The sequence below is a fragment of the Lissotriton vulgaris genome, chromosome 7 (assembly GCF_964263255.1).
Source record: "Lissotriton vulgaris chromosome 7, aLisVul1.2, whole genome shotgun sequence".
NCBI lineage: Eukaryota > Metazoa > Chordata > Amphibia > Caudata > Salamandridae > Lissotriton > Lissotriton vulgaris.
The window spans coordinates 571,022,085-571,039,233 of record NC_141695.1 but is presented as its reverse complement, the minus strand read 5'-3'; positions in this window follow the sequence as shown (position 1 = coordinate 571,039,233).

The following is a 17,149-nucleotide window of genomic DNA, read 5'->3' as shown; positions in this document are numbered from 1 at the left end:
GAGCGGTGAGCACTGATGTAGGCTGTGGCGGGCCCAGGCTCAGGTGCGGGCAATTCTCAGCTGCAGGCCCCCCCTGAGACTTGCAGTCCTGCTCTGTGTCTTCTCCTGTGCAACGCTCTTTTATTCCTTCACCCTCCAAATTCTTCAAATATTTAATGATCTTTTTGTCATTTACTTCTTCCAGCGCATTCATAAAATCATCAAAGGTTTCAATACAGGCAGTCCATCTGAGGCTAATATTTTGCTTTTTGGCAGTATTAAAGAGAGGCAGTAGTTTCAAAAAGGCGGCAGTGCCGTAATTAACGCTCTTTTCAGCAGCCATTGGACAATAAAATTGCACTATTCAACGGCCGCTTCCTGCTTGGCTTGTGGTACATGGTGCTGAGGTAGGATGGCTCCTTGCACTCTGGTTCTGGTAAACGTGATCATATGTTCTATATATGGTTATCAATACCTCTAATGTTAATCTGCATTTCTCTTCTTCCACTCAAAGAGTTCTCTTTCAACTGGGTGTCGCCACTTGTTGCACTTTCTGTACCTAGCTGTCACTGCCTTTAATGTTTCTTTGTATTAGAACTGTTTTCCGATTTTAGTGCTACCTTACACTCGGCCATTACTGCCTTTGGCACTTGTCTGTACCTGGTTGTCACTGCCTTTAGCGTTGTCGTACTGTATGACAGATAGCTCTGTGTTAGGCTGTGGCGCTCTGACTCTGGACTCGGCTTTAGCTAATGACAAACACACTTTCTTTAAGGCCTTCACTTTCTTCACTGGATTGCACTGCCTGGAGTGGCGCTTTGACTCCACATGCCCCGTTGAATTTCACTTTGACTGAGGCACACAAGGCATGTGTGAGCAGTTTGCTGGCTATACCAAACTCTCCGGCAGAGCTCCCTAGGTAATTGGGGTTGCTGGTTTAAGTATCCCCTATCTCGTTGCCAGTTGTAGCATCCTCCCCAACCTGGGTACAGGCAAAGGATCATGCCACACACAGAGCTTGGTATTACACCTATTTATTCCTCAGTGTGTAACCATTAACTGAACATTCTACATCATGAATTCTATCACTCACACCTATGCACTTATGTCACTGTTATATGGAGTCCGTCAGGAACCAAAAGAGTCCTGTCATCTCTAATTCACAAGACTCCACAATTGCCAAAGAAGTAATCCATGAAAAATGTCCAGATTCTTAAGCATGGACACTTATGGTAAAATGACAACAAATCTCTTCAGCATATCCCTTTTGAATAATGCATAAAAGGTCATAACGCAAAGCATTAATGTCTAGCGACATTACAAGTTTTTCTGGGTAATTATGCAATGTTGCATGGGTTCAATCACCTTTTACATGTATTACAAAGCAGATTTTTGCTGCATTTTGATGTAGTGGAGATATGTTGTGTAGTGTGTTTCTGCTCTTACGATGTGTGCTAGATTACTGAATTGTGTAGTTGTATTTTGGGTGCACGGTGTTCTGTTTTCACTATTTTACTGTGTTGTGCCCTGGTATGCTTTCTTTGTGCTAGTTTTCTGGAAGGCATTGTGTTGTCCTGTGTACTGATATTTGAAATGTAAATAAAGGCTGCCACGTTATTGTAATAATATGCGAATTTTGACTAACACGAATTTATCTAAATTAGTGAAGTACATCAGCGTGATTAAATTAACGAACAAACCGACAGTACTCACATTATGTGATATGGCCCGTAGCAAGGTTGCACTCGCATGAACTCAGAGTGATTAGACGTGCCATGGATGGACTGTGTTTGTAGGAAGAGAACTATTTATAAGAAATGCAAACTTAGTAACAAAACAATAGAGCTTTTCCTGTAAATGAAACGTGATGGGCACAGTGCCAAAAACATACCGCAGAACCAGAAGTTTGATAATAAAATCCAAAATGTACTACTTCCTTTACTGTGGTGTTCTAGTGCAGGGCTCAGGGAAAACGCCAAAACAGCTGCATACTCCTGATGACGCGATACATTTATGGTAGCAAGCTTCCTGTAAGCGAGGGCCCTATCAGTTGTAACGATTTACCCGAGAAACGCAAAAAGACCTTCCTATCTCCCATACTTTACCATGCTAAGCCTTCGAATTAGAACTAAAACGGTGCTGTTAGCAATGTTGAGGATACTTGATAAACTCTATGCTGTGCCTGGAACAAATCAAGGGGTCGTGCAACACGTTCTAGGGGGAGCAGCGAGTTTAGTGGAAAGAAAGCACAATCGACAGTTACTGATTGACACAGGACCGTTTTGCTGAGAGAGGACAAACTGAAAGGGAAAATATGTAGCAAAGCCAATTTCAAGATCGTGACTATCAAAGGCAAGCAGTGGCAAAGAAAATAGTTGTGGCTTTGAGGCGTGTATAAATATGCACATTCCCCTTTGTTGCCCCTCTGCTCCCTCCACCCCATACCTCTCCTGTTCCTTCGAGTTTCCCAACCAAGCTGGCCTAGCTCTGCCCCTCTCAACACCGCTGAGCCTCTGTGCTGTGCTCACCCTATGCTGCAACCTGTAGAGACTGACTCGGAAGTCTGGCTCTAGATGTATGGGAAAATGCATGGAGATTACATGTAGCAACAAAAGACATATCAATGGCATTTATATACACCAGGATCAAAAGATATTTCGAGTTTAAAAATTGGAAACAGCATTTTTTAAACAATGTTATTTAAATGTTTGTTTTGTATTTAAAAACAGTCAGAGTAATGTAGATACTGCGACATAAAAGGGAACCCTCTCTAGCAGTGAGGCATTTAGAATACACGTTATTTTTGTACGTGAAGCAAGAGCAAAAGTTTTAGAATTGAATATCAAATGCATCCTCTGAGCATCTCAAACAGCAGTACGGCTGTTAAATATGCCCTCATTCATTTCAACGGAGATGGAAGGATACATGTAAATAGCCAGAATACTTCGGTGGCATAATCCAAGATTTTGATTGACACTGTCTCAAGTCAGACTGTGTTTTTTTGCAAAGAAATGAAAGGTCCTGACTTCAGCCAGACATAAAAATGAGCTTAGTCCCATGATAGTATGGAGGGTACAGAATGGCTCATTAGACTTGGCACCACTGTATTGGAATCTGGAGTTGTTCAAGGGATTATGTGAAAATATTTGGTGCTCCGACTGATTCCTGGTGGGTAGAAACCCATTCACACACTTGCTTATTCACACACACGCACCTCCCACCCCCTCCCCCACATACAACGATCGTCTAAACTCAGAAAACCCCTAAACACACACAACACATAGCCACCCTTATATACCCCGCCATCCGCAAGCACACACACACTGCACAGACACTTACACACTGATACTCACTTAGGCTCCACTCACCCTCACACAAACACCCTGCTCTTTATCACAACCCTGTCAAAAGTTTAAATTGTAACAAACTGATACTGAAGCACACTCCAAACCACAGTCTAAATATTCATGTTAGCCATTTGGGACTTTTTCTGATACCTACCTTATACTGATGTAGAGACCAGAAAGATAATCTTTGCTGTTACTGTCACAGTGGTGTGGTCACTAATACAGCGTTATTTCACACTCTGCAGTTACTACCTTCCGGCTCTCGTCATAAATAGGAACAAGACTATGTGGAATTAGGCCAATTCCTTCTTACTTAACTAGACATACTGCAATAAATGACAACTTCGATACTCCAGAAGGAGATCCTTTAAGATGTCTGGTGCCACATATCGCGGGCGGTCCTGTTTCCCGCAAGGATGGCGGGCGGACAAAGTCCACCCGCCATCCTAATAGAGCCCCTGGTGTTCAAAACTTTACAGTGGTTTTTCGGAGAAAGAATAAAAAAGGTAACATAGTATGCATGTAGGAGAACAGAAAAAGCTACAGCAATCAAGAGTGTATCAGGGAGCAGAATCAGCTTTGAACGGCTGGTCAACATGATGGCTTTGAGTGTGTGTCGATATCAATTGGTTATATTTTGATATGGTGAACTTTTGGGTTCATAACCAGTATACCCCCCATTGGTAGCAGGGTGTCATGATTCCAAGTGACCACCCTTTTCAATTTCAGGAATTATGTTGAATATGTGATTTTCAACCCTAACCCTAATGGCATTGCATGGCTGGGAGATCTTGAAAATACTGGTACGAGAAAGATTTGCCACTGAGCGAAAAAATTAGTTGTAGTCATTGGCTGTTTGTAACAAAAAATGTCAGGACAAGTACGCGTCCTGGCCTAGGTTTCTGATTCCACTGTGTAGTATCCAGGTCATTATAGACATCTAATGGCCACTCCTCCATGAACTAGCTTGACTGCTAAAACCCCCCTGTTCTTTCGCAGCTTAAGCAGGGGATGAGTTCTTGATGGGCGTCTCTTGATTGCAACTCGGTAGGCAAAGGCTCCTTAATATTGTGAATGGAGGGTGTTTGTTTGGTTGAGTGGGTGAAAGGACTGATGGATAGTTGTGTGAGTAAAAGGGTGGGTGGGTGGATGAGTGAGTAAAGAGATGGATGTAAAGATGGATGACTAGCATTGGTTACCACGCACAGCAAAAGAACACTTAACTTAACAATGCAGTCAATACCACAACTGTGTTGTTACCATGAGTTCTATTACAACGCAAGTCATTACATCGACTTGCTTTAGGGAAGCGATTGACTAGTTTAAATTACTATTCCAACTTCAGTCGGTTTATCAGTATGGGAGGTATTGGACTTAAAATCCAACACCAGTCCAACACTGCATCATCTAAAGCAAGTCGTTGTAATGACTTTCACTGTAATGGAATTTTTTGTAACGTTGGGGATTGGCTGCTTTATAATAGATGTTTCCAAGATGGATGAGTGAAAGAGTGAATGGATAAGTGAAAGTGAAGGTGGATGAATGGATGCATGTGTGGATAAAAGGATAAGTGAAAGAATGGGTGGATGAATAAAAGAGGTTGTGTGGATGATGGAAGGGTGAATGAATGGATGAATGAAATGATGGATGGATGATTAGAAAGGACAGATGGATTAGTAAAAGAGTGGATGGATGAGTGGAGTGAAATGGTGGGTAGATGGATTAACAAAAGGATAGATGGATGGATGCTGGGATGCCGTGGTCCCCCAATTTTACAAGCTACAGCTGGGTGGAGTTCTTGATGGGCCACTTCTGTCTGCATCTTGTCAGACAAAGGAATTGTTAGTGAGCAACAGGATAAATGGATAGATGTGTGAGTGAAAGGGTAGATTAATTGGTGAGTGAAAGGATCGATGGATGGTTAGATGGTTGTATGAATGGCTGAAAGGATGGATGAGTGAAAGAATGGATGGATGAGTGAAAAAGTAGATTGACGGATGAAAGGATGGATAAGTTAAAGAATGGATGGACGAGTGAAAGGGAGGGTGGATGGATTGATGGATGAGATGAGTGACATGCAGGATGAACAGATGAATGGAGTGAAATGGTAGATGGATGGATAGAGTTGATGGATGAGTGAAAGGACGAATGAATGAGTGAAAGGACTGATGGGTGAGTGAAAGGATGGATGAGTAAAAGGGAGGGTGGAAGAATGAACAGGTAGATGGATTTATGAGTGAAAAAATGGATGAATGAGTGGAAGGGAGGGTGGATGGCTGGATGGATGAGTGAAAGCACTGACGGATGAGTGAAAGCATGGATGGATGAGTAAGTGGGTAGATGTGTTAGTGGAAGGCAAAATGGATGGATACATAGTTATGTGGAAGGATTTGCGAAAGGATGGATGATTGGATGGCTGAGTAAAAGGATGGGTGGATCAATGAGTGAAAGGAATGATGGATGTAGAGAGAGGGTAGATTGATGGATAAGTGACAGAAAGGATGGATGTAATAGTGAAATGGTGGAAGGATAGATAGATGGATGGATGGATAGGCTTGAGATTCATACAAAGGTTTGAATATGGCTTGGCGGTAGGAAGGAATAGTGAAATACTGAATGATAGATGGAAGAATGAATTGATGACAGAATGTATATGTGAAATGGTGGATTCTCCTTCCACGCTCCAGAAGAAACCTCAGTTCTGCTGACCTGATATCAAGGTATGTTCTGCTTCAATTAAGACAGCCCCCCCTGCCGTCTTGTGCGCATTCTATTTCAATTGGGTATTCCCACAGTCATTGCCTCCACTGTCCGTATGCATTATCTACTTATAAGCTTTGCCACACCTCAGATCGTGATATTAACATGGCCCTGCTCAATTGCAGGTCCCTGCCCAAACATGCGCATGATGTAGCCTTACTACTGGAAAACCATCAGACGGAGGTTCTGTTTCTTACAGAAACGTGGCTTTCTCCAGACTCGGCCTCAGACATCGTCCAGGCCTTGCCCCCGGGCTTCCTTATTCAACATATTGATCGGCCAAAGGGAAAGGGAGGGGGAATAGCAAAAATGTACAAAGATCACCTCATCTGCCGCCTTCACAGCAGCCCCATATTAGATTGCGAAAACGCTAATTTCTCCATTCAACTTTCCCCTTGTAACTCACTCTCTGGGGTCCTTATTTACCGCCCTCCTGGCTCTGCAGGGCAGTTTTGCAATTCCCTTTTAAAAACCTCGCTAGCCCTGTCCAGTACTTTACGGAATTTCATGATCCTAGGAGATTTAAAATTCCACTTTGACAGCCCCGGAGACAATTCAGCAACGGATTTGAAACTAGACCTTGCGGCCTAACAACTGAACTTGGAGAACTACCAACCTACTCATATAGCAGGACACCTTCTAGACCCTATATTCTCCAACCTCCCTGAGTTTAAGATCCTTGTACCATTTCCTGTGCCCTGGTCGGATCACTTCCTGATACCATTTAGCTGGCGGATTCCCGACACCCCCTGCCCTAGGCAGACCCCCAGTATGCCGGCCCGTCCTTGGTCAAAAATGGTCTCGGAAGATTGGAAGCGAATCCTTGAACTTTCTCTCCCCACTTACGATTGCGACCCTGTATTAGCAGATGCTCAGTTTTCTGCATGGATTGAAAGCTCATTGGATATAGCTCTCCCCAAAAAATTAGCCTTTAAACCAAGGGAAAAGACCACTTCCCCCTGGTTTACCAACCAACTTCGCCTCCTAAAAAAACTCTGCAAAAAGTCGGAAAGGGCATGGAGGAGAGAATTCGACCCCTCAAATAAATTAGATTATAAACACACGATCCTAAATTTAAAAAAGGTCTTAAAATCTTCTCAGACGGCCTTTTTTGAGGAAAAAATTAGATCCTCATCAAATTCATCTAGGGAAACCTATTGTATTGTGAAGAAACTTCTTAAAACCCCGGACCCTTCTCCTCCCTTGGATCCCTCTAATCATCGCTGCAATGTGCTGGCAGAGTTTTTCGACCTTAAAATCCAAAACATTCGGAGGCTTCTTCCCCCCTGTTAACCTGTTGATCTGGAAGATATGCCTTCGGCAGTCCCTCAGCAATCAGCTTTTAATCTAGACATTTTTCTCCCTATTACTGAAGATACACTCCTTCCCATCTTTCAATCAATCAAAAGCGGATCCCCGCGGGACCCAGCTCCAGTTAATATCTTAAAGTTAGTTACATCTACCATCCTTACCCCAATGGCTAGATTGATCAACACCTCTCTTTCACAGGGCATTGTCCCCCCAAACTGGAAGAGGGCCATAGTAAAAGCTCTACCCAAAAAATCCATTCTTGATCTCTCAGAATTGAGCAACTATCGGCCCATCTCTCTACTTCCAGGTATTAGCAAGGTAGCAGAAAAATATGTCAACCGTCAGCTATCCGCCTTTCTTGAATCAGGGGACTTACTCCAGCCTTCACAGACAGGATTCCGCCCTGGTCAGGGCACGGAAACTGCAATGATCACGGTGGTAGAGGAGACCAGAAAGATCTTAGATTCAGGGGCATCAGTGGCAGTGATCCTCCTGGATCTAAGTGCAGCTTTCGACACCGTGAATCATTCTACCCTGATTCACCGCCTCAAGGGTTTGGGGGTCACGGGGCTTGCCCATTGTGGCGTTCCTCAGGGTTCATCTTTGAGCCCTACACTTTTTAACCCCTTCTACGCTCATGACGAGCTCAGCTCATCATGAGTTACGCCTGTCATACGCTCATGACGAGCTGAGCTCGTCATGTAACGAGGGTTTCCACGAAAGTCAGTGCACAGCGGGAAAACCGCTAGCGCGCATGTGGTTAATGTATATATGTCTCCCTTTGAGGAAATCGTAACTCCACATGGGGTCAAACTCCTGACATATGCTGACGATACCCAGCTTATTATATCACTGAGCCAGCTGGATCGCCCCTCTTCGGACGTGTATTCCTGCCTTGAAGACATAACTAGATGGATGGATGGTTCCCATCTAAAGTTAAATAGCGCTAAAACTGAGATCCTGGTCATGGGTAACCAGTCACATTTTCGCCCTGAGACCATGTGGCCACCTTGTATGGGTCCGCCCGACCCCCAAACCTGATATTAAAAGTCTAGGTATATGGTTGGACCAAGAACTTATGTTCAATACTCAAGCCAGGAAAACGGCGGGGGCCTCTTATGGCCTCCTGCGCACCTCCCGGAAAATCCTTCCTTTACTTCCCCCTCAATCCAGGAAGCTCTTGATCCAGGGCCTTATATTGCCCAGGCTGGATTATGGCAATGCCCTGTATCTTGGGGTCCCCAAGAAAGTAACTGCCAAATTACAAGTTGTCCAAAATACAGCTGCTAGGCTGCTTACGGGCACCGGGAACCGCTGTTCAGCAAAACCCGCTCTCAGATCACTTCACTGGATGCCTATACAGGAAAGAGTGTATTTTAAATCTCTATGTACCACTCATAAAATCTTCTACGGCAATGCCCCTCCTATTCTGAAGGATCTCATTGTGCCCTACAACACTAACAGAGCCCTTTGGTCCACTCATCTTCACCTGGCTTCTATGCCCAGTATCAAGAGAGCCCGATCGGGGGGACGTCTTTTATCTTATCACGCCTCCAAACTGTGGAAATCGTTACCACCTGCCATTCGAGCACAGCCCAACCATTTGCCTTTCCGTAAATTGCTGAAAACTTGGTTATTTCCTTAAATCCTTTTTTTTTTCATCTAGCACACTCACCAGCGCTGGGACGCTTACGAGCAGCCATGCGCTTTATAAATCCTATTTCATTTCATTCATTTCATTTCATTTCACCTAGCCCTGGCCATGGTTCCCCGCATCCGGAGGGCCAGAGCAGGTGACAGATCCTTCCTACATCATGGCCAAGACCTGGATCAAACTCCTCCTCCGCAGCAGACAAAGCCCGACACTGAACCTATTCAGAAAGGATCTCAAGACCTGGCTCTTCGAATGACCATGGCACTGCTCTAACCCCTCTCCCCCGGCCAGTGCCTTGTGAGTAGCGTGCTTCAAAATCCCTGATTGATTATTTGATTGATTGATATCAGGAGGATAGAAGGATGAATGGATAAGTGCTTGGATGGAAAAGACATGAGAGCTCGTCTGGGGAGAGTCGTGAACGCTTGCTTCATTTGCTTGGTGCCATAAAAGCTGGGGTTTTAAGTGGAGGTTATTTTAGATTTCTGCCCACTCCCTTGGCTATGACCATGAAATAACACATAACTTGAACAGAAATGTGCACTTCTTTCTGAGAGCACATCGGGAGTCAGATGGGTCCATTCATGCAGCTTGTGGCAGAGAAGCTCCGGAGCAGATGCTGTGTTTGGTCTGCCAGGCCTTCCTTACCAGTTTGCTGATGCCTGGACTACCAAGGGTACTGCTGTTTCCACAGCATTCTGCTCACCTCGTCAGCATGAGCTCAAAATCATGCCAGTACAGAGGCAAACATAAGAAAGCTTCACTATTGCCAAAGCTCTAATATTTGGAGTGCACAACCTCATTTCCCCTGGAAATCCCCAAGCACCAACATGTGCCTGGCTGTGGTGGTTATTCAGGACAAGCCGGGCATGGCTGACTGTGCACTGCAGTGACACGCTGTTTGTCTTGGCGTCAGTTTTCTTACACTCAGGCAGGCCCGGGTCTCATTACAGAATGCAACATGGTTCACAACTAGCGAACTATGGTCTCCAAGCATTCCATCTCGAAGGTGATGAAAGTGAGGGGTAATGGATAGCGCTATTCCTTTGTACGTTTTAAGAACTCCGGATTCTGTAACTGATTAGTTAAAGCTTTGCGCAACGCACTGTAAAAGCAACTGTCGCGAAGAGATGAAAAATGTGGGTGTATTTCTTTATCTACTTTACTCTATTGTCTGGTAAATTCTGCTGTTCATGGGACAGGTGCCAGGAGATAATTTGTCTATGTTGTTCTCCTCGTAGTGCATATAATCCCCCGAAACTGTCTGTTCAGTTTGCAGTTACCTATTAAAATTACAGAAAGGCAAATCAGCAAACAGATACCAAGAATGAGGTGAGCATGTGTTCCAGGACGTTATTGTAAAGACTTGCAACGGATGGCGGCTTTTGGTGAATGAAAGCTGTCAAAAATTTTCCTCAGATCAGGATAAGTGTGCTCAGTGAATAATACCCCAATATGAGTTGAGTCAGCAAAGGTCTACATATTTTTTCTACTCATTCCCTCCAGAGCTGTTTTTAAAAATTATTTTTTTTAATTTGTATTTATGATTTCCATAAAACATTATACATAACACAAAGACAGCAATGCACCCAATTACATTATGGTAAAACAGGGGATCGTGCTATCAGATAAGGAAACGAGCCATATGATACATATACAAAAGGGGGTAGACTCCAGTTGTTACAGTATGATTACAGCTATAATACATCATGTGCATCAATATAGACAATGATTGTACAGTCTCAGTGGTATGGGTATCATTCAGAACAATGGAACGTAAATATATCAGCAGGGCTCCCAAATATCATGCAGTCAAGAAGTCGTTGGCAGCTCCGCCGCATATAATACCAAGTTTTCCCTGCAATACGTCATATCTTTGAGCCACTGTGCAACTGTGGGGCTCCGTTTGCAACGCCAATAATGGCGGGTAACTCAGCAGCTACTTCCGTCCAGTAGTCTCTCACCTTGCTGCTGGACCGGGCTAGATGCCTGAGGTCCGCACTTAAAGCTCCACAGCGACGTGTACAAGCGTCTGTTTCCCTGAGGCCATATTTAAAAAGTAGTGAGGTGTGTGGTATGTCTGGTAAAGGTATTTAACATGTATGATGCATAGGTTCCTGTTTGATGTAAGAACGCCAGTTGATGCACAGCAGTGTTCCCAGTCTTTCTGAGTGAGCTGTGGGTCTAGATATTGGTTCTGTTTGTTGAGGTTCTTCTTCTCGGGGAGAGCCCTATCTGATCAGTCATCTCGGTATAATTTAGTGACCAGTTTGTGTCTGGTGGGGGTAGTGAGTATAGTGTGCAAGGCCGGTGATGCTGGAGTCTCCGCAGGAAAATGTCGTGAAGTGGGCCTGCACCGCTCTTTCTAGTCTATGAAGCGAGAATATGAATAATAGGGATTTATGTTGGATGTAGTCTCTATCCGCGGGTGTAAAAAATGTGCCCTTAGGAAATAAATCTTGCATTTTATCAATGCCCGCTGGAGCTAGGATGCGCATAAGTCCCCCTTCGTGTGATACTGAAATGTCAGCATGGCAAGCCATGAGTAGGAGTGGAGAGTATAAAGGGAGCTTCCCAGCTAAGCGGTCTAGTGTCTGACAGGGAGCAATGCTCGAGTTGATGGTGTTGATTGCGCCACGGGCGTATTTCGTCGGCTATACGTGATGATGGAGCTCAACGGTGTGGGATGTGAATCCCAGTGCTCCACCGCTACATGGGGGATGAAACCATGGGGGGCATACCAGAAGTCTGCATACAGGGCCTGCACGCATAAATAATATAGATACATGTCCGGAACATTAAAGCCCCCATGTTTGTAATCCAGTATAAGAGTGCACCAACCTACTCAAGCCTGCCTCTCCCCCCACCCCCCCCACCCCCAGATCAGGCGAAGGAGCAGTGTAGGTAATGTCTTAAAAAAATGGGGAGAGAGGGGAATCGGCACATTATAAAAAAGATATAAACTTTTCAACAGCACCACAATTTTCATAATAGCGATGTGGTCGCCGAGAGAGTGCTGGATAGCGTAGGTTTAAAAATTACTATTCCCACTCCAGTGAGTGTAACAGTAGGGAAAGAGTTGGATAGCGCAGGGGTAATAATTACTATTCCCACTCCAGTGAGTGCAACAGTAGGGAAAGTGCAAGATCCCAAAACAATAAAAAACAAAACTATCAACATTTTTATAAAATTTAATTTCCAATTTTAACATAATTAATCTATAAATGTAAATATATTATTATTAACAAAGATAACAGAAAATAATTGATTACACTATATTTAGCACTATAATATCCACAGCACACACCTAAAATTAATTACACAATTACATTTAATATTTACTAATTAATTAATGAAAATTAACATATTATTATTTATTAATTAATCACAAAAACATTAATTACTTACCAGATTTCACACCATTTACACATATAAACACCACAACACACTCCTAAAATTAAATACACAATTGCAATTAATAATTACTAAATAATTAATGGTAAATAATTTTTTAAATAGTTAATAATTAATCAGTAAAAAATTAATTACTTATCACCCTTCACACCATTTACAGATATAAACACCACAACACACACCTACAATTAATTAAACAATTAACATCATTAATCATTAATTGACTAATTCAAATTAATGAACAACTACTATTATTGATTAATAAATTAACACATCAATTAATCAATTAATTTTATATAATTAAATTACTTCCCACCCTATTCTCCTATAAACCCACAACCCGCTACGGAACTAATAATGCAAAATTAAACTTAAAATAATAAATTAATGACTAGAAAAATTCTAAAACATATATTAGAATGACAAAAAAATCTTATTAAACGCACTAAACTACATAACATTATTAATAAATGGATATTTTTGTCAACTATATTTTTATAAACTATATTTATTACAACTATATTTTTGTAATCGATATTACTTACCTGTCAGTCGACATTCTTGTCATCTATATTTTTGTTGTCGATAAATCTTCCAAACAATATTTCTGCGGTGATATTAATGTCCCACGATATTTCTCTGTCAATATTCCTGCTCTGCACCCTCTCAAATATTTGACCGACTCCTTCGCCCACACAAGGGGGAATTCTAGCTAGTGCGGATGTGTACATGTCGTTATAGGCATCACCACCGACTTATACCAGTTTATAGACAAACCAGAGAAGCAAGCAAATCGGATGTATTCCTGTAGAACCGGTGCTAAATAGGTGTGGGGTTCCCGTATAAAAAGCAGCATGTTGTACGCGTATAATGAAATAATGAGCGGACGATGATGTAGATTAATAGACGCATGTTTGTGTCATTACCATATGAGACAGGCCAGGGGTTCCAGTGTGAGGGCAAATAGCAGCGGCGATAGTGGTCACCCCTGCCGTGTACCTGTAGTTATGGAGATCGAGTCTGAGGTGTGGCCGCCCACCCGGACCCGCGCAGTGAGTTGGGTGTAGAGTAACTTGACCCAGTTAACAAAGAAGGGAGAGAAGCCCATGCGCCAAAGGATATTAAACAAATAGCCCCATTCAATTGAAGCAAACGCCTTGGCAGCGTCCAGAATGACGGCTGCTACTGGCAGTTCAGGAGAGAGTGTGGAACAGAGTTATTAGAGTATGAAGGTTGTAGGATGCAGACCTCATGGCTATGAAGACAGATTCATCTGGTAGGACCAAGTTCTGCATCAAAGGTTGAAGGCGGACAGCCAAGATTTTTGCGAAACTTTTAACATTGGTATTGAAGAGCGATAGCGATAGCGATCTGTATGAATCACAATAAACTGGTGACTTGTCCTTTTTCAACAGGGTAAAAATTAAGGCCTCATGAAGGGATGGGGGGAGAACGCCCGAGTCGTATGCCTCTGCATACATTTACCGCAGAAAGGTAGCAAGCTCCTATGCGTAGGACAAATAAAATTCAAAGGTATAGCCATCTGGGCCATCAGCATTTTTGTTAGGAAGAGAGGCCATGCGGACGTTCTCCACCGTGAAAGGTTGATCCAGGTGACCCCTCTGTCCTGCTGATAACCACGCGATGGCTATCTGCGACAAGTAGTCATCAAACTCCTCTAAGTCAGTCTTGCCTTGAGACGTGTGTAGTGTCTCATATGTCTGTCTGAACTGTTCAGTAATATCTTTGACGCTATTATGGTCATGACCTGATTTGTCCGTAATTGTAGTGATTGTGTTCTGGTGTAGACGATGTGAGATTTTCATGGCTAAGTGGTGTCCCTGTCACTCACCTTCCCCATAGGAGCGATCCACGAATCTCTTGGAGATATAGCGTAGCTCTTCATCCGCCAATTTTGCATGCTCAAGTATGGCTTCTTTGAGGGACGCCAGGGTCAGTTCACTGGGCACACATTCATATTTGCGCTCATGCCGGGTAAGCGTAGCCTCCACCTTAGCTACTTGGCCCGTATGTCTTTTAAAATACCAGCTAATCCACTGATGCAAGTGCCCCGAATAGTGGCTTTGAAGCCCTCCCATAGTATTCCAGCGATGTCCACAGATCCCGTGTTGCTAGCAAAGCATTGTGTAATCGCCTCGCAAAGTAAAGAGGGTCCAATAATGACTCAGATTGAAAGCGTCAAGTTAGGGATCTAGAAGTCATCGATGGAACACAGAGGGTAAGCTGCACAGGGCAGTGATCAGAGAGCGTGCATGGCAGACTCTCCACATCAGTCACCCAGCACGCCTCACCCTTGTTCACCAGTCAGTAGTCAAGGAGAGACCAACTGCCATGCACAGACAAAATGTGCGTGCCTGAAAGAGTTTCTACATGTCTGTGTCGCCATAATCCAGCAGGCCTAATTTCACCAACCCAGAATTAATGAATTGAGCTGCCCTTGGCAAATGACCCTCCCTACCGCTAGATTTATCTTTGGGGGGTCTAGATGCATGTTTAGGTCCCCTCCCCAGAGAATTGCTGTGCCTGGCCAGACCCTCAGGACCGCAAGGAGGCTCTCAAACAGTTCAGGGTCATCTATGTTCGGACCATAGTGTTGTATGTCGTTTTAGGATCCGAGTGAATTTTCCTGATTCATGCCCTTATATAGGTACAATCACATTGTCCTAATACAGGCATAGAAATCATTCCCTTATTTAGACATAGCCCATGTGGACCAAACACAGGCATGGCTACTTCCACCCCTACCAAAACATCACAACGATTTCTTGGAAAATCGGCTTAAGCAGTCAGGGGCCTTCCCTTACTTGAATATTGATTTGTCAAGAACTCATGTACTTTACAAAGAACTACTATTCCTTAGGGTTCTTTCCTGATGTTATTATGCCCGACTTTACGTCAAACTAGACACCTTCAAGTTATAAATATGCCTTTACTTGCTCTAGCAAGACACGGTGGTTCAGAGCAGTTCAACTATCTACTTGCCCGACGCAGCTTGCTACAGCAAGTGCCGAAGGAAGCTGACCCTCCAGCTGAAGCACTGATTGAGAGGCTGCATTTCTCTTGGCGAGAATCCAGCCCCCAGTGTTACCAAGTTCCCCTTGCGGGGTGTTGGGAAATCGAGTCCCGAGACTGAGATACCAGACCTCCTTCATTCTAAACTAAGGGATGGAGCTTATTAGAACCTAGAGAAGTCTTGGATAGATTCTTGGCAAAGAAAAACTAAACCTATGCTACACCACACTTACTACTTCCTGCGTAGTTGACTTAGGTTAGGTACATTGGCGTAGCCGTATTTTAGAAGCACCAGTTGAGTATTTTTAGCCATTATTGTGTATGTATGTATTTATGTATGGTTGAGAAACCATACAATGCTCGTACAGTATTATTTTGTAATATTCTCGCTGTACACATTACACTTTGCAGTCTGCATTATGATTGTAGCAGTTCACTTTACTTGCATGAGAAAGAAGACTGTTCAATAAAACCTTTTATTGAAAACGCCTGTCTATTCCTCTGCACCTCTGTAGAAACGAAGCATGCGCTAGTGATTGAGTGAAATACTTATCTATTGTTTCCACGACTCTAGAGATACATTTCTTATTCTTGGGAAACAAAGTTGTCATGTTTATGCGGTTGTCAGAAACTAATCCCTTCTTGTGAATTCGAGAAAGTTTCTAGTGACCTCTGAGCTAGCTGGCATTCACTATTAAGTTTAATATATTCGATAGAGACCTAGTCAACCTCAATCCTATGTCTAATCTATAGGATATATTATTCCAATGCGTGGAGCCTATTGGGAATATAGGAACTACACTACAATAGCAGTTAACAATGGTGACCAGTTTGCATGCTAGTGTGCCGTGCACAATAGCATATCGACCTGCAAAGTCAGTATGTGTGCGGTGAGCTGTGAAAGAGATACCCTTTTTGAATATTGTGAGAACTCCTCTGCTATAGGAGGAGGAGGAGGAGGCAAGGCAAAAGCCAGCCCAGCGGGCCCCAACTAGTTGATCATTATATCGCGTCAGATGCGTTTCTTGCAAAAGGGCAATGTTAATGTGATGGGGATCTAGGTGAGCCAGGACCTGACCAATCTTTTTTGGCGAATTTAGCCCCCGTACATTCCATGTGAGACAAAAAATTAACGTACTAGCACTGTGCATAGTGAAAATTAAGCATGTTGTTTAGGAAATCTACCCCATGTCTGGTATATGTGCAAGAATCATGAGCAATACCCAGTGCAATAAGTGATCGTGTGGCCAAAAGCATAAACCCCAACTCCCCCTCCCACCACAACACCCCACGCCCACTTCAGCAACTCCAACACGCTAAAGCCATCCCTGTAACAAATCCTCAGTAGAGTACCGAGGGATCAACCATTGATGGGAGCACCCATAAAGGGGGGCACCAAGCACAACCACCCTCCCAACATGAATAGGAGGTGGCCGAGCTATTGTGTCTTTCAAGTCTTAGCTCCATGTCATACATCTGAGTCAAGCGTGTGAAACGACTCTCCCAATATTATGGCAAAAGAAAAAAACAATACACTGAGTAGGCAAGGAGGAGGTGGGATCGGTTGCTGCGGATGCAGTCTTAGCATAATCCAAAGCCGATTTCGGGCAATTGAAAAACTTGTATTTCCCATTGTTGTCAACACGCAGTC